Source organism: Fukomys damarensis, unplaced genomic scaffold (genome assembly GCF_012274545.1).
Source record: "Fukomys damarensis isolate Sample0158 unplaced genomic scaffold, DMR_v1.0_HiC HiC_scaffold_2, whole genome shotgun sequence".
NCBI classification, from domain to species: domain Eukaryota; kingdom Metazoa; phylum Chordata; class Mammalia; order Rodentia; family Bathyergidae; genus Fukomys; species Fukomys damarensis.
Genome location: NW_022900914.1, coordinates 14120975 through 14146974, shown reverse-complemented (window position 1 = coordinate 14146974; position 26000 = coordinate 14120975).

Here is a 26000-nt window from a genome sequence, read left to right as displayed (position 1 = left end):
GTCAGGTATTACCGTGGACACTCCCTGAGCCTGAGTTCAAATCCCAACCGGGTTACTTCTCTGACATGAGCCAATAATACAATTATATAACTTTAGCCTCAGATCTACAAGATAGAGGTTATAAAATCTCATGTGGGGTTACTGCCCAGTGATTGACATAATTAACATATTAAAATATGACTAGAATTCAATGTAAGTTAATTCTTCACCCTCTGCAACAATTTATGGAGATAAGGAAGTCCATCTTTAATATGAAAGTCTCAACACAGAATATGAATAACGGTGATCTTTACAAAAAGAATTTCTCATAGAAGCCAGGTGTGGTGGCACATGTCTATAATCCCAGCACTCAGGAGGCTGAGGCAGGAGGATCGCTGTGAGTTCGAGACCAGCCTGCGTTACATAGTGAGTTCCAGGTCAGTCTCAACTAGTGAGACCCTGTCTCAAATAAATGAAAAAAAATTGTTATTTTTGGTTTTGTTTTTGATAACAGTCATTATAACTGGGATGAGATAATATCTTCTTACAGGTTTAATTTTCATTTCCCTTTTTGCCAATGATATTGAGCATTTTAAAATATATTTGTTTATTATTTATATTTATTCACTTGATAAATATATATTCAGATTAATCATTTTAAAAACTGAGCTACTTGTTCTTTAAAAAGAAACTTTTTTAAGCCTCCAAATATCCTGCATTTTCAGGGAATTAACTTTCTGTCAGATGAACAGCTGAAAAATATTTTCTCCCATTCTATGTGTTCACTCTTCATTGCTTTCTAAATTTTATATGCTGTTATTGAGACTTTAAATTACTAAAGGTCTTATGAAGAAAAATAAGGAAGCTCCTCAGAAAACTGCAAGTAATTCCAAATAGGTATGCATGCTTGTAATCACAGCACTCTGGGAGTCTAAGGTAGGAGGATAGGAAGTTTAAATTTAGTTGGGCAATTTAGTGATTTAGAGAAAGTCTATCCCCCCCAAAAAAAACCAATGTGGCTCAAGGTGTAACTATGTTGGAAAACCCTGGGATCAATACCCAGTCCCCTCATGAAAAAAGACTACAATTAGACTATCATATAATCTAGTAATCCCTTTCTGAATAAATATCCAAAGATAAATGAAATCAGCATATAAAAGAAATGTCTCCATGACAAAATTTACTACAAGGACTCACAAAAGCTAAATAAAGGAGTAACTTTAGGTGCCCATCACCAGTTGAACAGATAGATAATGAAAGTATAATAGACAATTTGTCACAAAGGATAATAAAATTTTAACATTTCCATGAAAATGGATGGCATGTTATTTTAAGTGAAATTATCCAGAAACAGAAAAACAAGTTTTACCTGTTGTCTCTCACATGTAGAATCTAAAAATAACCTAAAAAGTGAATATGATTGGTAGGGGATGGGAAAGGGAAATTGGATTTGATCAGTGTACACTGTAAACATGTATGGAAATAACAGGCTGACTCTGCTAATATGAAAATGAGTATGTTTTTACTAAAAACAAAAATTGACTTATTTTTCTTTCATAAGGAAGTTAATATTTTATATGTAATAACTATCACTGATAATTTAATATTCTGTGATCTTCAGTGACATGAAATACCAAAAAAAAACAAATGCAAATAAAATGTATCAGATAAAATGTCTTAATATTTTATAGTTTACTCATAAGACACTGAAATTATCATTAAAAAAAGGAATTGGTCATAGACCTTTATATCTTGATAAAGATCTGAGAGAAAGAATGATCGGCAAGCTAATGAGATTTTTGGAATGTTATTAATCTGACGGATGCTGCAAACATGAGTAAGCAAAGATAAAAATAACAGCAAAAAGAACTCTGCAAAACACAAGTGGGAACAGAGAAAAGATAGCGCTGTACAAAACTCAATGTAAAAATGCTAATTCATTCAACTGAGAAACTCCATGCACTCAGAGGACTGGAAGAAACAGGGAACTAAAAGTGATAAAAGGCACCAAGGATAAAACAAAAATAGCAAATTAGAAAGAAGTTTGTATTACAAGCTTATCCAAGGGAAAGAATGAGCATGACTGGGTGCATGTCTCATTTCTATTATTCCTCTGAGCAATGAAATGGCCCAAATGTACTGAGATTCCTCTGAGGACAAAGGCACCAAGTTTGAGGCTTCAAAAGGCCACAAATGTATGTATAAAGGGTAGGGAATGTGTGATAAAGAATGAAAATGCTGTAATAGGCCAGATGGTCATTCCCAAAAGAAACAGAGACAACCGAGTGGTTCATAAAAAATGGGAAGCACATGAAATTGGTTTTCAAATATATATGTGCAAATGATATGTGAATGTCACTGTGTCTGGACAGAAATTAAGGAAGAGGAGGCATTTTAGGAAGGACAGATGAAGCACAGTAACCCATGAAGATGAAGCCATGAATCCAAAGCTGTGAAAGGACCAGGAGATGCACCTTCCTAGGCCTTTTGGTACCTGTGAGGATAAAACATGCCACAGCATCCTCCTTCCTGCAATGCAGCCTGTTTGGTATGACATACAGGGCTCTAGAGGTTGGACTAGGAGGAAGGGTTATGATACAAGGACACATACATCCTTCTCTCGGAAGGAACAGCCCTCAAATAAGCATAAGCAAAACCTTAGTTCCCTGCAGTTTATTTTGACCCCAGACCCAATTTCAGCAGTGATCCAAATCCCAAAGGAAATTCAACTTCGATGTGACATTTCCATTAACAAAGAAGACATGTGGCTTCAACACTTTTCTTTCACTTATAAAGTTTCTAACAAAGGTCAAGAAATGTAAGAGAGTTACTGATATGTTCCAGAACTCCAGACTAAGAAAGAGTTACAGTACTAAAAAATGAATTAAGTGCTGACTATTATAATGTCAAAAGTGCCAGAATTCTAAAAGTTATGTCTGCAAGTGTCGGGGAATAGAGAGAAAAGGGCAATGGTTGCATTAAGTTTTAGAAGTCCTCAGAGGCAGGGTCTTCCTCTGGTCATGCAGAACAGCCTGGGATGGACTCAACAAATATGTGAAGAAAGGAAGGAAAATTGAAAAGGAGAATAAGGAGCAAGGGAAGGAAAGGGAGACTACAGTAGGAGTCTCTTGGTGACATTTACAAGGTGCTCCCTGAGACGACAATGAGTGAAGGGCGGCCTTGCTAGAGTTCTAATACAGAGAGCCCAATCATACTCAAGCTGTGTGCAAATCTTATAACTAACCCCAGTAGGAAAAGTGACCCAAGGATTTGGAAATGAAATCACACACTCTTTGCTAAATAGCTATTATCAGTTCTTGACTTGCTATTGGGTTCCTATAGAGACTGAATGTCTCTTTGTTGGAAACCAGCAGACACAGAAAGCAGATCCATCAGATTTCAACAAACCACACATGCCACACTCCTAAGTGGTCCTGGCATTTATGAAATCAGGCTTGTCTATGTCCACAAAGCATAGGAGGTGGCTCATACTCCTGCTTGTTCCCTCCTAAACAATGTGTTACAAACTCTCTGTCAACACACTTAAAGTCCACAGAGATGTTCTCTATAATCAGTTAACCAGCATAGCATTTTAAAATTGATTTGTAGGGGCCAGGAATTTATTTAGCTCAATGGTGCTGCTGCCTCCCTCATAAGTGTAAGGTCCTGATATTCAATCCACAGTACCAAAAAATAAAAACAAACAAACAAAAAGATTGACTTGCAAATAGTTTTATCCAATCTTCTGACACAAGAAGTGAACTGATGCAGTGATACAGGGAGTGGGCCTCTGAGAAGTTCTGCCTGTGGATCCCTTTGCCCAAAAACAAAGACCTAAATTAAGAATTTATATCACGTTTGGAACTAGAAGAGATCTAGAATAGCAAAAGCAATTCTAGGCAACAAAGACATGGTGGAGGATATTACAAACCCCAGTGTGAAACTATGCTACAAAGCTACTGTGATAAAAACAGCATCACACTGACAAAGAAACAGACCTGAGCATCAGTGAAGCACATCAGAAGATGCAGAAACAACTCCAAATATATTCAACTATGTCATCTTTGACAAAGGAGCCACCATCCTCACTGGAGGAGAGACAGCCTCTTTAAGAAATGGTGTTGGCTATATTTCACAGAACTAGAAAAAAGAATCCAAAAATTCATTTGGAACAAGAAGAGACCTAGAAGAGCAAAAGCCATCCTAGGCAACAGGGACATGGCAGTAAGTATAACAATTCCCAATTTGAAACTATACTACAAAGCCACTGTGATAAAAACAGCATGGTACTGGCAAAGAAACAGACCTGTGGATCAGTGGAAAAGACTGGAAAACACAAAAACAACTCCAGATGTACTCAGCTACGTCATCTTTGGCAAAGGAGCTGACCATCCCCACTGGAGGAAAGATAGCCTCTTTAATAAATGGTGTTGGAAAAACTGGATTTCAACCTGCCACAGATTAAAACTAGAAATTATCTTTCACCATGCACTAAATTAAAATCCAAGTGGATTACAGATCTAAATATTAAAGCAGAAACACTAAACTTGCTGGAAGAGAAGTTAGGCAGAACTCTGGAAGACATTGGCATAGGAAAAGACCTTACGAACAAATCCTCAGTAGCATGGGAACTAAAATAGAGAATCAACAACTGGGATCTCATCTTATTAAAAAGATTCTGCACTGCAAAAGAAACCATCAACAGAACTAAAAGACAACCTACAATGAGGGAAAAAAATTTTACCAGCTGCTCCTCAAAGGACTATTATCTAAAATATGTAAAGAACTCAAAACAATCAGCCCCCCGAAATATAAAGACCCAATTCTAAAACAGTCATCTGAAATGAACAGACATTTATCAGACAAAGAAGTAAAAGCAGCAAATAAATATATGAAAAAATGTTCCACATCACTGGCCATTTGAGAGATGCAGATGAGAAAAACACTGAGATTCTACCTTGCCCCACAAAGTATAGCTGCTATCAAGAAATCAAACAACAACAAACGTTGGCGGGGCTGTGGGGAGAAAGGAACCCTTCTCCACTGTTGGTGGGAGTGCAGACTGGTGCAACCACTATGGAAATCAATATGGAGATACCTCAAAGAGCTTGGACTGGAGGTTCCATTTGACCTCTTCTGGCCATCACTCTGCTGGGTATCTTTCCAAAAGAATTACAAGAATCATACCACAGAGATATATGCTCACCCATGTTTATAGAAGCACAGTTTGTATAGCTAAAACTTGGAACAGCCGAGTTGCCCATCAACTGGATAAAGCACACATGGATTTTTTTTAAAAATGGAGTAATAGCCATAAAGAATGAGAAACTAGGGCCAGGGGTTTAGCTCAGTGTTTCTGCCACCTGCCTTGCAAGCGCTGAGGACCCGAGTGTGATCCCCAGTCCAAAAAAAAAAAGAAACTAGAGACATTGAGACCATACTCTAAAATGAATTAAATAGGACACATATGTGTAAATTTTGTATAGTTTCTCTGGTTTGAAAAACTAAAAGTGTAAATAAGGATCAAAATGTATAATTAATATTGTGTAAGAGGAAGAAAAGGTCTAAAGGTGTAGAGGAAGTGGGAGGCGTAGGGGAAAGTTATGAAGGAAAAAAAATATGAGAGAAGAAAAAAATGAAAACAAAATCTTTTTCAATAGGGAAGGGTGGAGGGGTGAAGGGAGGGCAGAGGAATGGGGAAGAAATAAGAACCAAGATATGTCATGTAAAGTTACAAGATCCCAATGATGAATTAACTGTATTGTACACCTGAAATTTACCAATAAACTTAAAGGAAAAAAAAGAATTTATCCCAATTCATCTTCATGAACAGCATCTAATGGTTCTTCTCATTTGTTAGGAATAATGTCTATTATGGTTTGTCCTCATCCACATTATTCACCAGGTCTGGCACCGTGCAAATTTCTAGCTCTTCCCCAAAATCAAAATGACCATAAACATTTTTAATAGATTCAGGACATGGAGGCAGCCAAAGACAAAAAAGAACTTCCAGAACTTGTGTTTGAAGCAAAAGAGAGTATTTTGAGGCAATGAGCCTTTTTGCCTACGATAATTTTTTAAATGAAACATTTAATTTTTCAATAAGACAGTGTATGTACTTAGCAAGTGTTTAAAAAATGTTCTACACAGGTAGGTGTTAGCTCTCTTAGAAATGGAGACACGGGATGTTGGTAAATAATTCTGAACAGTTGTGGCTAATTACAAAATAATCTCAAAGTGGAAAGTGGTAAAAGAAAAGTGAAACAATTAACTATGGCCTTCTAAGTTTAAGAAATAAGGACTATAGCTGTGTAATGTTTCGGCCTCGTGTATTTACTCATATGATTTTTCTCTTCTTTCCTATATATTTATCCTGCCCTTACACATGGTGCTCTGGCAGTAGCAACATTTAGAATTTTAGTCCAGGCTACAGAGTCAGGATAAGACAGAAGTAGAGAGGCTGGGCTTGGAGATAGTAAGTGTTGGGCCTTTAGCATATATCCATCTGTATGAAGTGCACTAACATCAGTAGATACGTACGTGTTTTTATTTCTTAATTTAAGGGGGAAATAATAAAAAGAACATTGTGCATTCAAGTTGGCCAGAGTAGACCACCATTTTTTGTGTTCTGCATCATCTGTACGCTTACTATGTCCCAGATTTCTCCAATCTCATGAGACTGACCTCACCTCCTACTACTGAAGCAGAACATGCTAGATGATCACTTTTACAGATTCCACCTCAAACTCTGGAGAGGAAACTGGTGAATCAAAGAAGCAGTAATGGCATAGGTGCCGTTCTGGTGAGGGTGGTGGCAGACTGGCTTCCAGAGATGGTAGTGTGTGTGATTTTATCAGCAGGTAGTGTCCATCACTGGTGCGGTAGCATGAATACCATCTCCACAGACCTTGCTTTGATACACAAGTACGTGCACTGTCCTGGCTGCAGTCTCCAAACCTGGTATTCCAACCTGATCCAAGATTCTGTGACTTAACTGCTCTGTTTGGCCAAATCCCTTTTCTGCTCCAATTAGCCACAGCTAATTCTTTCACTTGAAACTGAAAACCATGATCAATACTTTCAGTTTGCAAAAGAAGTAAGATTTTTGTAATCCCCTTATCTTACAATGATCAGACTTCCAACATCTTTGAACCAATCTCTGTTCGTTCTTTTCATTAATTCACTGGTTTTACGTTTTCATTCACTCATTCACCTAGTTTTCCATCTGCTCATTCGGCAACTAGTTATTTAACTCTCAGTCTGTGGCAGTTAACAAAAGCAGTCACAGTTCTTCCTCTCCTGAGCATGTAGTTCAAAAGGCAGCAATCTCACAAATAAATGTAATAGTGCAACTCTAATAACTCCTAAATAAAGAGGCATATAACAGAGGGAGTTGGCCATCATCAAAGCTAGTGAAGAAGGCCCTCGGTAACACATGACCGAACTGAGATCTGAAGAAAGAGGGAAAATTAACTGTGTTACAGAGGAGGAGATAAATATGTTGCAAATAAAGGAAATAATGTGTGCAAAGACCAAGCAGCAAGTAGGGCAAAGTAACTTAGAGCAACTGAAAGTGCCCTATGCCTAGGAAGAAGGAAGCAGAGGGAATCGGGATGTGGAGAAATGAGTTTGAGGAATAGGTAGAGGCCACAGGACAGCATGCTTTGTAGTGCGTATTAAGGATGTTGACTTTTGTCTAAGAGAAATGTAAAGCAGGGGGAGAAGCAGGGCTTGCAAACAGTAATAGTCAAATAAACTTGGCTAAATGCTATAGCTTAGCTATTCCCAATTAACAGGCACATTTTAATGTTTCCAAGAAGTCTTACAGTAAAGAAGTCTATTCAAGTTGTTCAACCAAGAGTTTTCCCAACTTATTTGATGTGTAACATTTTTCTTTCAGTTGCAGAACACCCACTGACATCTGAAAAGCCATGATCTAAGGAGGATACACATGGCACTGCTGAGTTAGAACACAACCATTAGTAATCAGTAAGAAAACATAGTTTGAGTTTCTGAATTTTTCTTAATTTTGGTGAGAATGAAGAAGAGATAAAAGGAAATATTGAACAGTGAGAGCCAGGAGGGCAGAACAACTGGATTCAAGGGAGGAGGGTATGCTGGGGTGTGTGAGTAGAAGGCTGAGGAAGGTGCAGAAAGGTAACTACAGTGGCTCAAAAGAAATTTTGCTAAAAAAATTGTTTGTTCATCGCATACTGTGAGGAAATAACACAAGCTGGGAAACAGGTTTTTGGCTGATTGCTTGGGTCTTTTAGTCAAGCAAAAGCACGTACAAGCAACTTTGTGATTTATAATTGTTTTGTTTCGTATTTTCTCAAACATGGTGATTTCCTTGTAAAAGGGTATGTTTCCCATGGATTTTATTAATCGAAGTGCCACTGTAACTGCATTGCTGTCACTGTGATTTCTCCCTGTAGTTGCTGCTAAAAGCAGGAGTCTTTCTTTACTTAGTTTTTCTATTGTCAAATAAATATAGCAGAGTAATGTCTTGATCAATGAGCATCCTAATTCTTTGCAAGTCATATGAGCTATAAAAATCCCTAATTTGGGGCCACTGAGAACAAGGAAGCCTCAGTTACCTAAAGATCTGGTCACGCCCATCCATGGTTCCTGAGAAAATACAAACCTCTCATCCACCATGGGTTCCTCCTTGTCCCATTTGATCCCTGCAGCTCACGCCGTATGATGGCTTCACCTCCCCTTAAGCCATTCATTACCTAGAGAGGAAAAAAGAGATACACAAGATCTCTGAACCTGGTATTATTTCTTCTTTGGCTGTGCCAAAGCTGAGGCATACTTCCTCTTTCTGGAAATAAAAATGAGTATTCTGGGCTCCTCCTTCAGTGAGACTCTCTTATTTCTCAGTGGACTAGCAGACTGAGCCAGCAGTCCATACACAAAGCTACAGAGTCTGGGGGCTGCTCGACTACTCTCTGCCCAACCCTGGGTTTCAGCCAGTGCTGCTGAGCATTAGAGTTTGCACCACAGGATAGTGTAAAGCCACTATCCCAGAGTTTCCCAGTGGAGAAGTTCCATAATGTCAGAGAGACACAAGATATAAGAATAAGCATATAGAGTAGACCTATGATTAAAAGAAACTTAAAAGCTTTTTTTTTTAATGAAAAACATTACTAATAGTGGACATATCTGTTGTAGATTTTGGTCAACCAAGTTAGGGATCACCACACTATCCCATACCAGGCACCACCACAGTCTTGGACTGAGAGTGACTTTGGTGCAGCTGGCAGAGTAGGGCTCCCTTCTCCAAGCTCATCTTGACTAATAGCTTCCATGTGAGCTCAACCCCTGTCAGTGCAGGAAAAAATGCTAGGGGAAAGATTTTTTCCCTCACAGACAAACTCTTATTAAAGGACCACTGCGCCAGTGTTTTCCTTTAAGAAAAATAAATTTTATAAAAAGCTAAATTGCCCTAAAGCTGGAGCCAAAGTTGACAAATATCAGGTCGTAATGGGAAATAGCAAAAGATTTCATTAGACACAGTAACAAAAACAATCCAGTGATTCAAATTCAGTGTATTTGCTTCTGAACTCTTGTGAGTAACAGAATATTCCAAGGCCCAAAAGTCCATGGACAGAAAAGTCCTTGCTCTTTCCTCTACTGTGCTCTACCTGTTTCCCTCTGAATCCATCTCCCGCCCTGTCTCGATATAGTACTGTATGTGCTGTTGCCCCTGTACTCAGAGAACAAGAACTGGCTCCCTCTCAGATCCCCCCTGGCAAGTTCACAGGCTGCAGGCTGTCCCAACAACCTAGGTCTTTCTACCCCATGTCACTGCAAGCTTTCTTTCAACCAAACCCTATGTTGGTACACACTACTAGAAATGTTTTGATGGATTTCTGTTTCCTATAAGAAAAATTATTCATATAGTCTCTGAGAATTTTTAAAGTGTGTGTCATTTGGCAGACACTGTTAAGCAGAATCCTCATTGCTAAGAAGCACTTGGTACAAGGTAAGCATCAGTATAGAAATGACAACATTGAATAGCCTCAGAGGACACTAAGCACTTGTTTTAGAATGTTCATGTTCTTACTCTCCTGGCAAATTCCTGGGCAATTTCCAAGAAACTATATATAAATTCCATGACACCTTTTTGAACTCAGAAAATTATGTGCTTATAAATCTATCTTTCTCAACAATATGTGAACTCCTCAAAGATATGAAAATTGAATTCTTATCTATTTATTGTCAGTACCTGCAAGAATAGGTGATGAATTTATTTCACTCACATGTGAACTGCTAAAAGAATGCTGTACTGTATAATGGAATCCAATCCTCAAGAAATAATTTAGTACCTTGTCATTATGGGATTACTCCTGCTCTATGATATGATCTTTTGGGTTTTGGTTTTTGTATTATTTTGTCTTTTGCATTATTGGGGACTAAACTCGGGGTCTTCACGGTAAGTTATATCTCTGGTTCTTTTTATTTTCTATTTTGAGACAAGGTGTTGCTAAGTCATTAAAGCTCTCAGACTGGGATCAAACTCCATACCCCTGCCTCAGCCTCCTAGAGTACTAGGATTACAGGCGTTTATCAACATACCCATCTGGTCACAACAGTGTCTGAAGTAATTTTATCTTAGATACACCCAGGTAAAGTAAGAAAAAGGAGTTCAGATATGGCACTCAAAATAAACTTAGAAAAGGGGTCAAAAGAAGTGCCATAAGTTTGGAAATAGCACATACTCTCAGTGACAGGGATTTATTAAAATCTACACAAGGGACCTAACAAAGAAGCAGATCTTTCCTGAGGATGTGGCTGTTCAGTGATTCAGACTCTCTTATGTTTTATGGAACATTCATTAATAACTACTTCAGGACTGGGGATTTAGCTCAGTTGTTCCACCACCTGCCTCGCAAGTGCAAGGTCCTGAGTTCAATCCCCGGTAAAACCTCCCAAATAATAATAATTACTTCAATTTTATGTTCAGTGGGATATTCAGAGGTGTGTGATGCATTCCTTCATTAATCCACTTAATGTTTGATGGTGCGCCTGATCTGGGTCATGTTCTGGATACTAGAAAGAGCCATGACTAAGAAGGTCTCTGCTACTTAGAGTTTAGCTGATTTTGTAAGAAGCTGAGGAAAGACATCTAAACAAAGACAGATATCAAAAACTAGTGAGAGGAAGGGGGGAGAGAAAGGAAGAAAAGGGAAAGAAAGAGAAAGGAAGCGGAGTACATGAAGGAGGAAAGGAAGGGAAACATTCAATATCCAGAACACTACCCAGAGAACTGAAAGAAAACGTGAAAGAGAATGATCAGTAGCTATTTTATAGGGATTAGCAAAGAGATTCTTAGATCTGAATGACAGCAGGGACCCAGCCAATGGTGATCTGGGATGGATGCATCCCACACAGGAAATATCTAGCATAAGATTGTAATTCCTAAAATAAAAAGCACAACTTTAAAACAAACCATACACATAGAGAAACACATGAATTCATTCAATTTCTGATTACTGTCATTTCAAACTTCATTTAAAATCCCAGAGTAAGACTCTCACCATTGATATGAAAATTTTAAATGAAAAACTAATTCTGAAATGATAATCTTTAAAAATCTTTCACTTTACTGAAAATAATGTAGTCTGGCTAAATTGAAAGTAAAACACAACTTACAGTTTTAAATGATTAGGTCACCTAACATTCTCTCATTCTGGAAGGAGTTGGAAATTCCTTTTGGACTGTCTATCAACAGGCTACAGAGACCTCGGTCCAAGACTAGGAAACAACAATCAGGATCCTAGCCAAGTATATAGAACCTTGGGGTTTTTCTTCCTTCAGGAATGAGGGCATTTGGTGAGCTTATGGCACCTGCTCGATCAACAACATAATATCCGTTAGGCTACAAGAATCATGACAGATAAGGTTTTCAATTTCAAGAACAATCAGAGGCACTGAGAGGCTGAGTGAAACAGATGACTTACAGTCATGATTAAGCTCCCCAGAAGAACACTCAGGCACTGAGCCACAACCCTCTGTTTCACACCAGGGACCTGCACTCTTGTTGTAAATACAATTGAGATTGCATTAGAGAAAACTCTAATGCTCCTCTAGCTTTGTTCTAACCAAGACTCCGCACTAATGAGACAGCAATACAGAATACGGGGTTTATATTACTCTTTCACCATTCTGGTGCAACAAGATCAGTCAAAACAAAATGTCACCAGGTCTCTATATCTCACTCAGTTCTGTTTTTCACAACTTCCATCCACAGAAGTCTTTTTCCTAAAACTGCAGGAAAACAGGATTAGGATAACAGCAAAGGAACTTGAAGTAGTATATACAAACGGCTAGGCCATTCTTATACAGAAGCTCTACCCCTAGATCCTGAGTGAGGGTGGACTCAGAACTGGAGGTCCTTACTATTACATTTTGCCCCTGCATCTTTGCTTCTCCCTAATCCTTTGTATGGAGACAAATCCCACCTAGATGGTTCTATGGCAAATACCATTTACCGTGTCATCAATGAACACAAAGCCCATGACTTAACTTGCCGAAGAGTAATATGTCCGTCAGGAAAGCAAATCCAGGAGCCGGTCCCAGAAGGTCACCCTAACGTTCTAGAAAAGACATTCTGATGGATGACCGCCCCAGCCTACAGCCTCGCTATCTCCTTTTCCTTCTCATAAAAGCATTCTGTGTCCCTAAAGCCCCTCGAGATACAGCAGCCCTGACAAGGACCTAGAGTTTGATTTCACTAAAGTACTAACCTTCACTTAGACCTACAGATAAATATCCATGGGTCATTTTTTAAATCAGGATGAAAATTTGGTATCTCTGCCTGTATTTTGCATCTGTCTCCTTCATTTTATGTCATTCCCTCCCGCTCTTACCTTGGATTCTGGGAAAAATGAGTGTGATCTATAAATATCTTGTGATAAGGTAGGTATAGGGGCTCATATGTGTAATCTCAGCACTCAGGAAGCCAAGGCAAGAGGATTGCTACAAGTTTGAAGCCAACTTGGACTGCACAGTACTGAGATTCTGTCTCAAAAACCTAAAAAAGAAAAAAAAAGATCCTCCTGATCAAGACTGCATAGCTCCCTATATAATTTGGGAGCTTGTGTCCGTTGCTCCAAAGGCTGGACTAATATCCCTTGTGCCCTTATCTTCTTGGTACAACTACAATGATTAAGGTTCTTTCTTGCCTTTATCGATGCTCATGACCTCACTGGGCTCTTGGAACAGGTGCCAGTACCTAGTCCTTTTAGACCCCAGGGCCTTTACCTGAAACCTTGCTAGCACTTTGAGGAGGTAGCCCCTCTACGGGTTTCATTGCTGGCATTTAAATAAACCTGATTCCTTTCCACCAACTCCTATCTCCCAAATTTGGTCACTTTGAGCAATGGGCCATCTAAATATTTGATTCCAGAAACATACTTGTGGATATACAGCAGGAAACTAGAAACAAGAAATGAAAAATCAAAGAAAGTACCAATTTATGGAAATAAGTGTAACTCCAGTTTCAGAAGCTTGGAAGTGATGCCATGTGTCCTCAGAAACACAGGTCCCAAAAGTCACAATAAAAGCACGAGTCATAATGCTGCTGAGTAGTCATGAACTGAGGACCACATGGATTCTGAAGCAGACCTAGCACCAGCTACAAGGAAACTCAGAAATGGAGTTGGCAGCTGTCTGTCTCTGAAATATGTCCCATAGGAACAGTTGTCTCATTATTTATATTTTCTTTTGAAATAATAACTGGAGATTTTTTTTTGGCTAAAAGGTGACAGAATTAATGCAAATTTACTTAGATCCTCTCCCAGAAACTCACTGAAATGGATGAGAACTACCAAAAAACAGAGCCTAAAAATGTTCATCCAAGCTGAAATCAGAGAATGGAAATACACCCAAAACACCGTGTGCTTGTAAAACTGGGGCAGGAGTTGTGAGCGTTCAAACAGGAGGAACTACAAATATCAATTCAACAAATATTTATTGAGCAATTGCTGTATGCTGCACTGGGGTTGCAGATGTGCTATTTTACACTTATTACATATTTTCTACCCCCCAACAAAGAAAATTAAAATCTGGAAGTGAGAAAAGATAACAAATAGAAACCAAAAATATGCTTGATTAAATTAAATGAACTCTAAGTCAGTATCTTGGTGACTTCCCTTGTTGCTGGGACAAAAATACCCAACACCTGCAATATAAGGGAGGGAGATTTACTTTGGCTCACATTTTCTATAAGCCTATAGTCTGCTTGCTTCGAGAAGGACAGCAGCACGGCATGGCCAGGGGCCTGTGGAAAAGAGCTGCTCATCGCAAGGCTGCAGGAAAGCAGAGAGTGAAGGGAGGGCCGGAGAAATAAACCCTTCCAGGCCACACCCTCAGTGACCCATCTCTTGTGACCAGATCCCACCTCCTCAGAGCAAATCGGCTATAAATTGACTGATCTCCTGATGATCATCACCTCCCATAAAGTCCACCTATAAATGTAGGATGCTTTAGGGAAGCATCTAGAAATAAGCCATCCCAGTCAGCAAATGAAAGGCCTTGACAGGCAGTTCCACACTGCCCCCCATGCCTGCCTCCTCCCGCCAGAGTGGACAGCTGACCCAAAGTGCTGCATGGTCAGAAGCTGAGGGGGACGGGGATGGACGCAGGACAGAGGGCTCACTCGTTTTATGAAACAGCAAAGAATGTGAAGACAACACTTCTGAGGCAAGACTCCTTATCTTTTTCCCTTTGCCCCTCAAGCAGAGGATAAGAAGAGTTGAAGTCTAACTCTCAGACCCAGTAGCACAATTTTAAGGCTCTCAAATATATTGAAAGAAGAATTAATTAGAAGGGGAAAGCAAGCCCATTGTCCACTCCCTGAGTAAATAACAAGTCAGAAAAAAATGCTTCTACTCAGACATCATTAAGAAAAATTTCCAAACATGGCATCTATGCAGAGTTTATAGCAAAACCAACACCTAAAGTATTAGCTTTCTCATTAGTGGGACCAAATACCCAACACCCACAACTTAAAGGAGGAGAGGTTTATCAGAGTCATCATTTCAAAATTAAGTCCAAGATCAACAGACTTTAAGGCAGAAACATGGTGGGAGAGCGTGGCAGAGCAAATCTGTGCCATTCGTGGGGTCCAGGAGTCAGAGCACAGGAGATTGCCGCCAGATACACAGGGCCAGAGACCAGATATAGAATCCACATTAGTCAGCTTTCCTATTACTGAGACACAATACCTGACAACCCCATCTTAAACAAAAGGTTTGTTTTGACTTACGGTTTCAAGGGATTCAGCTTATAATTTGGTCGGCTCCAAAGCAGAAACTTCATGACAGAACAGCAGCTTAGTTCACGGCAACTGGGGTGGTAAAACTGGGGGCACAGATTCAAAGAGGGAGGAACCTGGGACCAGACACAGAGCCCAAGGCCACACCTCTACGACCTACTGAGACACACCCAGAAGTGTGCGTCACTACCCCCTGGGTGGCTCTCAAGCCAATCTAATTGATAATAAGCTTAACTGACTACATACCCAGTCAGAAAGATGGCAGAAAGGGGGACAAGAAGGGAAAATGGACTCTACAAGCAAATGGAATAAAGATAACAATAATGTACTACAAGTATTAAGAGCCAGAAAAAGGATTTTAAAGGTTTTCATCTCAAAGAATGATAAATGTTTGAGGAGACATGCCTACCCTGATGTGAACATTAAACAATGTATAAATGTGTCAAAACATCACATGGCATCAGTATGTACAATTTTTTCCTGTTAAATAAAAATTTTTAAAAAATACTTCTACAATAAAAGGGAGGCGATGAATATACTTTGGAAAAAGTTATTCCAGAAAACATTTCTTTGTAGTACAGAAAATATTATTACATAAGATTTTCTCAAAGCCACAAAACATCAAACAAGATATTGGGCTTTACAACAAAGGAAATCAAAGATGGGTGTGGTGGTGCCTGCCTGTGACTCCACCACTTGGGACACTGAGGCAGGAGGATCATGAGTTTGAGGACAGCCTGAACTATGCAGTGAAAACCTGTCTCAAAAAGAAAGAGAAAAGAGAGAGAGAGAGAAGGGAGAGAGAGGGAAGAGAAGAAACTTGACATCAGCTGAGGGATAAAAGAAGAAAACGAAAAGGAAAACATTGGATAATGAAAACTGGAATGTAACAGGAAGGAGTAAAATAAATATGGGTAAACAGAGTCAGAGACATAGAGGACTACATCGAAGAACACAGAATGTAAAGGAAAATAAAAATGTATGAAGGTGATAGGTATAAAATAGATATAATGGTTATCTAACATCTTCAAGTATAGTCCTGAAGAAAAAAATTAGTATAAGTTAAAAAGAAAACTATAGCCTGATAAATAGTCATTTTCTGAAATAAAAGAGAATGGGAACGCACAAGTTGAAAAGACTTAATGCTACTTGAGTAAAGCTTATTACCAAACCACTGAAACAGAAACACGGTGAAGCTATTGAACTTCAAAGACAAAAGCCCATAAGTAATTAGGCAAAATAAACAGAATGCATGAAAGAAAAATCAAGCTAAACTCATAATTTTCAACAGTTTTAAATGCCAAAAGATAGTCTGAGTGATGTCGACAGGAGGGGAAAATTTTTGCTCTTAATTTTTTTAATTGTATCATTAAGCTTTTGTGGTCTATCCTGTAATCAGTCTTTGGAAATTCTCCATGAGTTCTAAAAGAAAAAGTACTTTCTGAAGTTACCCATGCAACATTTTAAAACTAGTATATAGTACACAGGAAAGAAAATCTCAACATGATTTTTAATAGGAAGGGTACAAAGTAAATTTTCTGATCACACTGCAATAAAAGTAGAAATCCATAATGGAGGTAAATATTAAAAACTCAAATACTTTAAAATTTTTGAGATAGATTATTTTACACAACTCATGGGTCCAAGAGTACATCAAAGGTTGATACCAAAGGTGTTAAAAATAGCAAACATGAAGTTAACATTTACCACAAACCAAGGGAAAAAACGAACACACTGGCAAAGCCTATGATCTGAAACACACATTACCAAGAAGAAGGGGAGGGGAGGAGAGACAGAAAAGAAGAGGAAAAAGGGAAGTGTAAGCCTAGTCCATTATAATTTATGGCGACAGAAATCAGCAGAGTGACTGTCTCTTGGGATGGGGTAGAGTGGTATTCACAGAGAAATAGCAAGAAGCAATCTTCTGGGGTGACAAAAAGCTGTATAGCTTCATCTGAATGATGATACTACATGCAAATACACAAAAGTAAAAAGCCATTCGTTTATACACTGAAGAATGTGTGAAAATTATGTTGGTAAATAATACTGAGCTTATGAAAACAAATTTTTCATTTAAAAATAGTAAATAATGAATTAGAAAACAGAACGTGAAACTCATTGTTCGGCACAAGAGCTAATCCTTTGAGGAGAACAAACAAACTGGGTGTCTTAGCCACTTCCTCATCACTGGAACACAAGACCCCCGGCCCCCACATCTAAGAGGAGGAAGGGTTATTATTACTCACTTCAAGGCAGTAAGGCCAGGACGGAAGCGTCAGGTGGAGGAACGCTGCTCACACCAAGGAGGTCGGAAGCAGAGAGAAAAGGGAGAAGCCGCGGAAGGAAGTGCAGCCTCCAGGTCAAACCCTCAGTCTCTTCCAACCAGACCCCACCTCCGAACAGCACAGTCAGTTACGACTGCATCCTGCCTCCCTGACTCAACCCACTGATGAGAAGAGCACCCCATGGGTGCTTCCAACACTTCCCAAAAGGCCCAACTTTGACCGAGAGATAGAGGCAAGATGTGAGGAAGCAGAGGTGGGAAAGGGGAAACAAAAAGAATTAAGATGTGTTGTGTACATTTATCAACTCCCCACAATACATGTAATCATTATGTACTGCACACATGTCCTGATTTAAAAATGTTTTTAAACACTTTTGGTGACAGGGTCTCACTAAATGGTCTAGGCTTGTCTCAAACAAGTAATCCTCCTGGCTCAGCGGCCTGAGTAGCTGGGCTGGCAGGCATGCACCACCATGCATGGCTCATACCCTTGTTTCTAACGCAGGGATATTTGTATTTTCAACCTGAAGCACTTAAGTCCAAAGACTAAACGAGAGTTCTGCATGTAACGACGTTCAATGAACTAAAGGATCCTTCTGAAAAATGACAGTTTCATTTCTTCCCAGAAGCAATGAGGATGAAAAGAAGAAACTGATTTAAATATAACAATAATTAGCCAGGCATAGTGGTATGTGCATGTGGTCCAGTTTGGCGGGGGGGGGAGGCAAGAGACTCATTTGAGCCCAAGAATTTGAAGCCAGCCTGAGAAACTCATGAGGACCCATTTCAAAAGTGGGTAAATGTGAAACATTAAAAAAATAATTTTTTAAAAAATATCTACCTCTGAACATGAGGGTCAGGGGAGATATTCTAGTCATAAAAAACAATTCCCAGTCAGCCACTATACTATCAAAGATTTATGAGAAAGAGAAATAGTAAGTGACATTAAACAAATCCTAACATAATGTTAAAAACAATATATATATATATAATCTCTGAGAATACTGAAACGCCCCATAGAAAATCTAAACAAAGCAAAAACATAGGAGAAATTCCAATTTTCAAAGAACTAATCCTCACAAAATCATTGATATCTAGATGAAACATTGCCAACTTTCAATCTAATATAAATAGTACCAAAGGGTTCTAGATTTAGCAAGCAAAATTACAGGATGCCCTTTGTATTCAGATATAATTGTACTAAAAAAAAGCATTCAGTGTTTATTCCAAATTCCAATTTAACTGGACACCATGTATTTCACCTGTCTACCCTAATTGGACCAAATGCAGAAAGACAGCCTTATTACTCCCGCTTGGGGGCCAGGCAGAGAGGCGACGAATTAGGAGGAAAGATGGGTGGAAAAAGAGGAAGTGCATACAGTGGATTCTCCCTGCACTCCAAAACTGCATGGTAGCATTAAAAATAATGACGAAATGATATGAAACTTTTAAAAAGAGGCTGACATTTGCTGCCAGATAATATGAACAATATATGCAAAATTCTGAGGGAACATTAAAATGGGGGGCCTGTCTGGGAAAGGTTTGACTGATTGCAATGTTGCCAACATGAGCAAACTCAGGTATAAAGCATTCATGAGGCTTCCCTACAAATCCCACTGAGCACTGGAAATCAGATGAGATGAATATAGAAAACTTGCTAAAAGGATCACTGGTAAGAAATAATGAAAACATCAAATTATGGTAATACAGTGAAAATTGGAAATTATAAGTAAAAAAGAAAGGAAGCAAAGTAAATTTGACAATTTTAAGTAGCATACACAAAAGGAAGTGGAAAGAGAAATTTACTAGAATGTTATCAATCAAATTCTAGATAAAAGTAAGCAAATATAAATATAATAAATCAAACCATTTGTTTTCATAGCATCGCTTTTATTAAACTATACAGGCATCTTTTAGAGACTCTTAGTTTATGATACAATTTTTATCCTCATTTCTGAATTGTCTCTAGTTTCATTCCTTCAATTGTTTGTTTTCATTCTGGCAAAATGTATTCAAATACTCCTATTTTTAAATATTAATAAACTTCAATAAGTGAAATTTTTAAATAAATTGTGATTCTGTATTTGCAAAGTTACTTCCATCTAAGTTTAATTTGTTCAATAAACACATACCATGAATTAAGCACCTACTATGTTCCCAGCAACCTTTTTTTGTACTAACACACACACTCACACACATTAAGAGATATCTGGCATGTCCATCAAATATTAATGGTGTTTATTTTTTGAGTGATAGAATTTGGAGTGAATCTGTTTTGTTTATTATGTTTTCATTTCAAACTTGAAGCTCTTATGAAGAATAAGAATCTTTTAAATAAAAACAATAAATTATCAAAGAACACAGAGAAGGGAGGAAATGGCAGTTAATTTTTTAAAAGCCAGTATGTCACATATAAAAAAATGCACAAAAAAAGGAATAAGTTACATTTATCGATACTGGACACAAGCCCTAATGGAAATATAAGCAAATACAGTGAGAAAACAGAGTGAAAGAAAAGCATACCACAACCAAATGGATTCACTTGAAGAATGACAAAATAGCTACTATATATTAATGGATTCATAACTGTAAATTTAAAGTCTATAAATAATATAATCTTACTAGGTACATCCTTCCCACCAAATATTAATGCTAATGATTTCTCAAATTAATAAAACCAGAAGAAAATCAAGAAAGCTCTTCCAGAATCCAAGTGAATTAACTGTTTAGAGGACAGAATGTTTCTCTCTGTGGAACATGAATAAAAAGTGAGAATTGAGGCCGGGGATTTAGCTCAGTGGTTCCACCACCTGTCTTGCAAGCCCAAGGATCCAAGTTTGATTCCTGGTACCAAAAAAAAGTGAGAATTGATCATCGGGGTTGACCCTGATGAAAGCTGTTTCCTTGTTGGGGTGTGATAGTGTTGACTGACGAGTTCAGGGTAAAAATGGAAGAAGGAAAGGTGAGGTAACAACCATGGACAGCCTTTTGAAAAGTTTCACTACAAAGAGGGGAAAAATGATATCATTGCTAGAAGGGCATGTAAGCTCAAGGAAGGATTAATCAACTATAACTGAACGACAATTCCGTGAAGAGGAGGAAAGAGTGCCACTACCAAGAGAAGCAGAACACTCCCGAGCCAAGGTCTCAAGCAGCAGCAGGACAGCTGGCCTTAGGAAAAAGCAGGCACAGTTCATCCTCAGTAAAAATAGCAAGGGAAAAGCACAAAGGAGCAGGTGCCAAAGGGATGGAAGATTTGATGTTGCAGGTACAAGGAATTCTACATTCATTATTTTCTCAATGAAGCAAGAGTCATGGGTGAAAGTGAGAAGAGGTGAAATGAATTAGAAGTTCAAGAAAGACAAAGAAAATTTTTAAAAACTATCTTCTGGGGTCATGGAAGAGTGGTGAAGGGAGGAGAGGGATCTGTTGGGGCCCACTTTGGATAGGTGGCCATAAATTAAAAGTAAGATCAGTCATGGTGGTTGGGTGTTTTGACCCAGGTGTGTGTATGCAGAATGTTCCAGCAAGGCTGACCCTTTCCCCGAGTATAACACAGGAATAAAGAGGTACAGGTGCGAAGGTGCACGTGAGGGGTGACTACAATCTTACACACAGGGTTGACACTGAGTCAGGGGCCAGGTGAAGGCAACAAATGGTGAGAAATTCTGCTTGTGAGCTGCTTTATTAGAATAAGACAGGAAAGATAGGAAGTAGAAGGTGAAGAATGGAACAATCAAAATGGAAATAAGATAAAAGAATGGAGAAAAAGAATGTTAGAAATGAGGAAAAGGTACTAAGAAGCAGTGATGATGGCTGTCCATCTCCATCTTAGGACATATGTGAAGCCTTGATTGAGATCAGTGAGGTTACTTGTTCTGCACATATCCTACCCCCATTGACCCTATGACCTCCTCACTCCTGCCTTCCCTTCCAAAACTCCAAACTAACTCACCTCTCTACTCTTCTTAAACTTGCCAGGACATTCACAATTCCCATTCCTTTGCATTTGCTGTCTTATCCCAGAATGACTTTCCCATGTCACCATGTCACTGCAAAACTCAAGGCTTTATCTGAGCCATCCAGATTAATATGGGAAGTTATCCCAGGTACATTCAAATATATATTCATAAGGGTAATTCACGATGAATGTGTTCTTCAAGTCAAGGCTATTTCCAAGCTAAACAAACAAACAAAAAATGTAGTAGATTCCTACATAGAAAGTATGCAAGACATATCACGGGTTCAAAATGAAGTTAACTCCTTGATTTCTAGGATTCTCATAACTGCATTACACTAAGATTCAGATCTTCAGAGCAAACAATACAAGCCACCTAACTCTTCTTCAGCTGAAAAACATAATCTGTTGACTTTTCTGGCAATACATTACTATGCACACCTTGATAAAAGTGAAATAAATGAAAAGCTCAAACACAATTTCCCCCTTCTCATTCTCTTGCCCTCAGTTTCTCTTCTCTAGTCAGTTATTTGCCCTGACAGAACTTGTACCCTCACTGGAGAGTCACTGTATAGGACAGCCTCAGTAGTAGGCTCTGGGTTATAAGAAAGCAGTTAATCCTGAGTACAGGACATGGATATCACCGAAGCCCACTCCACTCCACTCACCTAGGAAGTCAGCAGCTCCTCTGAAAGACAGAAGTTGTATTTATCACCAAAACAGGCATAAAATTCAATCTTCTGACTCAAAGACCGTGTAACCTATTGCAACAAACCCTAAGTGATCAGGGAGGTACCTAGTCCCTTTCTGTGCTTGGTAATAGTTCATTGATTTTCAAGCAACCAAAGCTGACTCTGGATTTCTTAGTCATAGGTGAAAAGCTATTCCACATTAACCCAGGGAAAACAAAAACTACAGTAGCCCCAGAAATGCTGTCAAAAATTTCATACGTAGGCTAAAAGGCAAAACTCTTGGAATAACAGCTTCCTTCCTCATGATACCCTCCACCCATTCAAGGTGCAGATTTCCTGGAGGCTAAGTCCTTTTCTTGCAGCTAGAGTCATGAGGACACCTGATGGTCACGTATGTATAAGTCATTGTGACTGACAATTCCACTGAACCACATGGAAGAGGGAAGTGTTGCTCCCTAAAGGAAAAATGGGATGACGAGAAGCTGGTAAGGAAAACCAGTGACCTACTACAGCCCCTCTGTTCTGAGTAGACTGCCAGGAAGTTACATAAGTATGACGGTCAAGAGGGTTTATGGCTACATGCTTGGGGGAAATCTACCCCCGGGGAAGGGATTACATGCAGCACAGCAGCCCCAAGAGATCACCAGAGCAAAGTGCTACTGACTCTCCTATTGCAGGCATCTTGGCAACAATAGCATGACATGGGCTAGGTTAGCAGCAGAAGGGAAAAGTAGAAATCCTCTGTGAGAGAACACAGAAGACCTCATATGAGAACTCCAAAGCAAGTGGAAAACCTGCATAAAATACACTGACGTCCCATCCACCAGCTGGGGAGGAGCTTTTGCGTTCATAAAATTCAGAACTAATGTTGGAAAAGATCAAGCCACGCTTAGTTATTTTGGGTTCTTCAAGAATAAGGAAGAAGGGTAACTTGGTTCCAGGATCACACTTTTTTTACCTACGGCTCTTAAAATAGGACATTGTGGCTACTAACAAGATGGAAGCAGTTCTCTGGTCCTCAACAGATCCAGATTTTGAAGCCCAGTGGAGCCATGAAAACAGCCGTCATGTACTGTGTCTCCTTTCTCATACAGAAAGAAGGAAAACTCAATTTTAGGGAATTTCCAAATTCAAAATTCTTCCTCATCCACCCCTTCCATGGTTAGACTCTTCAAAAGCAAGCTATGTCCTCAGTCAGCCCAAAAGAATGCAGAGGTGGACCTTGGTATGAATCACACAATAGCTTCAAATTGTGTATCTCTCCAACTGCGTCACTGCACATTTTCATATCTGTAAAACTTAGTCAAAATGAATGTCTAAAAGAAGATTAAGGAAGAAAAATTTCTAATTATAAAATAAGCAGGTAGGAAGAAAGTACAAAGTAAGAGGTTACCCCCAGGCGCGCTGTTTGCCTAAATCACGGATGTGTTTGGCCACTAGGCAATAATTATAAACATTAAATCTTTTCTTTGCCCTTTTAGTTTTTATTTTCATTTTTGAGACAGAGTCTCACTCAGTTGTCCAGACTGGCTTCAAACTTGGAATCCTCCGGCTTCAACCTCCCAAGCTTCTGCGTCTCTATGTGTGTGCCAGGTCCTTGAGTCTTTTTTAAACAATAGTTAATCCAGCCTCCTTCACTTTGCCATCTAGGAAGGACTTTCTTTTCAAAATCTGTTTTCTTAGTGCATGTTTGCAACACATGATGTTTACATCCATCTCAGAAAATAGGTGCATGTACTTAGGCATATGCTGATTGTTTTTATTCCCTTCCCTCCCCGTTCTGTTCCTCTGTTCATCTCTAGATCCCCTTCTCACATTTCCTTTTTTCTTTATTTTATTTCACGTTTGTGGCACACAATGATTATGTTCACTGTGGATAGTTAGTACAAGTACATGGCGCATCTTAAATCTTTAACATTCCCTTCCCGAACTTCCTCCACCCTCAGTCTCTTGGTCGTTTTCCCATTTGCAAAAGATCTAACTCCCTGTTTCCTTTCAATGCTCTTTAATTTTTCTCTTTACTGTATTTGTACGTTGGATTTCTCACATGAGAAACCATACAGTATACAGTATTTAAGTTTGGGTGTCTGATTTATTTCATTTAAACTTATGCATCCATTTTCCTACAAATGTCTCAAATGTACCCTCCTTTATAGCTGAGTAGCATTCCATTCTGTAGAGATACCTCATTTTATCTCTTCTTCTGCTGATCGACAACTAGGCTGCTTCCAAGATTTAGCTGTTCTGAATTGTGCTGCTATAAACATAGGTATGCACCTATTGTTACAATATGATGTCTTTAACATTTTGGGGAAGGTACTTAGAAGTGGAATAGCTGGGTCAAACAGAATTCATATTTTCAGTTTTTTGAGAGATCTCCACACTGACTTCCATAATGGTTGTAGTAGCATACTTTCCCACCAGCAGTGCAGAAGGGTTCTTTGTGCCACACAGATTCACCAGCATTAATTTTTATTTCATTTCTTGATGACTGTCACTCTTCCTGGAGTAAGATGAAATCTCTGTGTTGTCTAAATTTTCATTTCTCTAATGGCCAGTGAAGTTGAACACTTTTTCATGGATTTGTTGACCATTTATATTTATTCTGAGAAGTGTCTAATTCAGTTGCCCATTTTTGATAGGTCTTCTATTTGGTGGGTCTATTTCTTTTAGTCCTCTATATATTCTAGTTATTAGTCCTCTGTCCATAGGAAGCACTATCTTGACTCTGCACTGTACATAACCAGCTCCTAGGCCTCCAGAAGATAAGCCAGGCACATTGAAATCTCTAGGAGAATACTGCCAGGAGAGGGCTTCCATCCACAGCTCTATACATGCCCTGGCTCATTCTTAAAAGATACACTAAATAAAATTCCCATACTGCAGTAAGAGGTTGTCCCAAAGGAGTCACTGGCAAATGAATGATCCATTGCTTCTTGCCGGTAGAACATTTAGAGAATATTCTTAACTTGGCTATTTATGTAACCAGTTATATACTGAAGACTTCTCAAAAGAGCATTTGAAAGCTTCTGAGCACTGTTTAACACTAGCTCCATGTTACTAAGAGGACTGCACAGACTTCTGAAAATAACCTGCTACTTCATCCTGACTTTACTTAATTAGGAATCTTTTGCTAAGGTGAAGATCTTACACTTCACTTCACTCTATCCAGGATTCACTGCTTATAAAAACTTAGCTTCTGTGTTTGGGGTAGCTAAATATTTGCCATAAGATTATCACTGCAGATCAGGATCTAATTTCTTCTTTAAAAAAAAAATCTGGTTTCTAGTATGAACACTTAGAAAAGTTGAGTTCTAAACCTTCTAGGTAATCACCCTGTCAAATCTATGAGAGGTCAAGGAAAGTCAAGTTTAAAGATAAAAATTAGAATGTAAATCACATAAAAGCCCAAGGATTTCCTCATTCAGAGTTTAAAAAAAAAAAAACAGCAAAACATCACGTTCACAAGTTCTGGCAAAAAATGAAAGACATTCTATACATGTTTTATATTGTTTTGTATCTGTTTTATTGCTACACATTTGAAGACTAAGCAACTTAGGATAATAACATCAATAAAAGTACATTTATTTAGCCCATGAGAGCACTAATAATATATGTATTAAAAAAGAAACATTTTCTAAGAAACACAAATTCATTAGACAGCACATTATTTTGAGACCTTTATGTTTTCCAGCAGGACTGCAAAATGGCTTTATGATTGTGAGGTCATAATTGCTTATAGTTTCTCCAAATAAGGCTTTACTGTCTCATAATTGTTACTTAGAGGTTTGATGGATCCACATG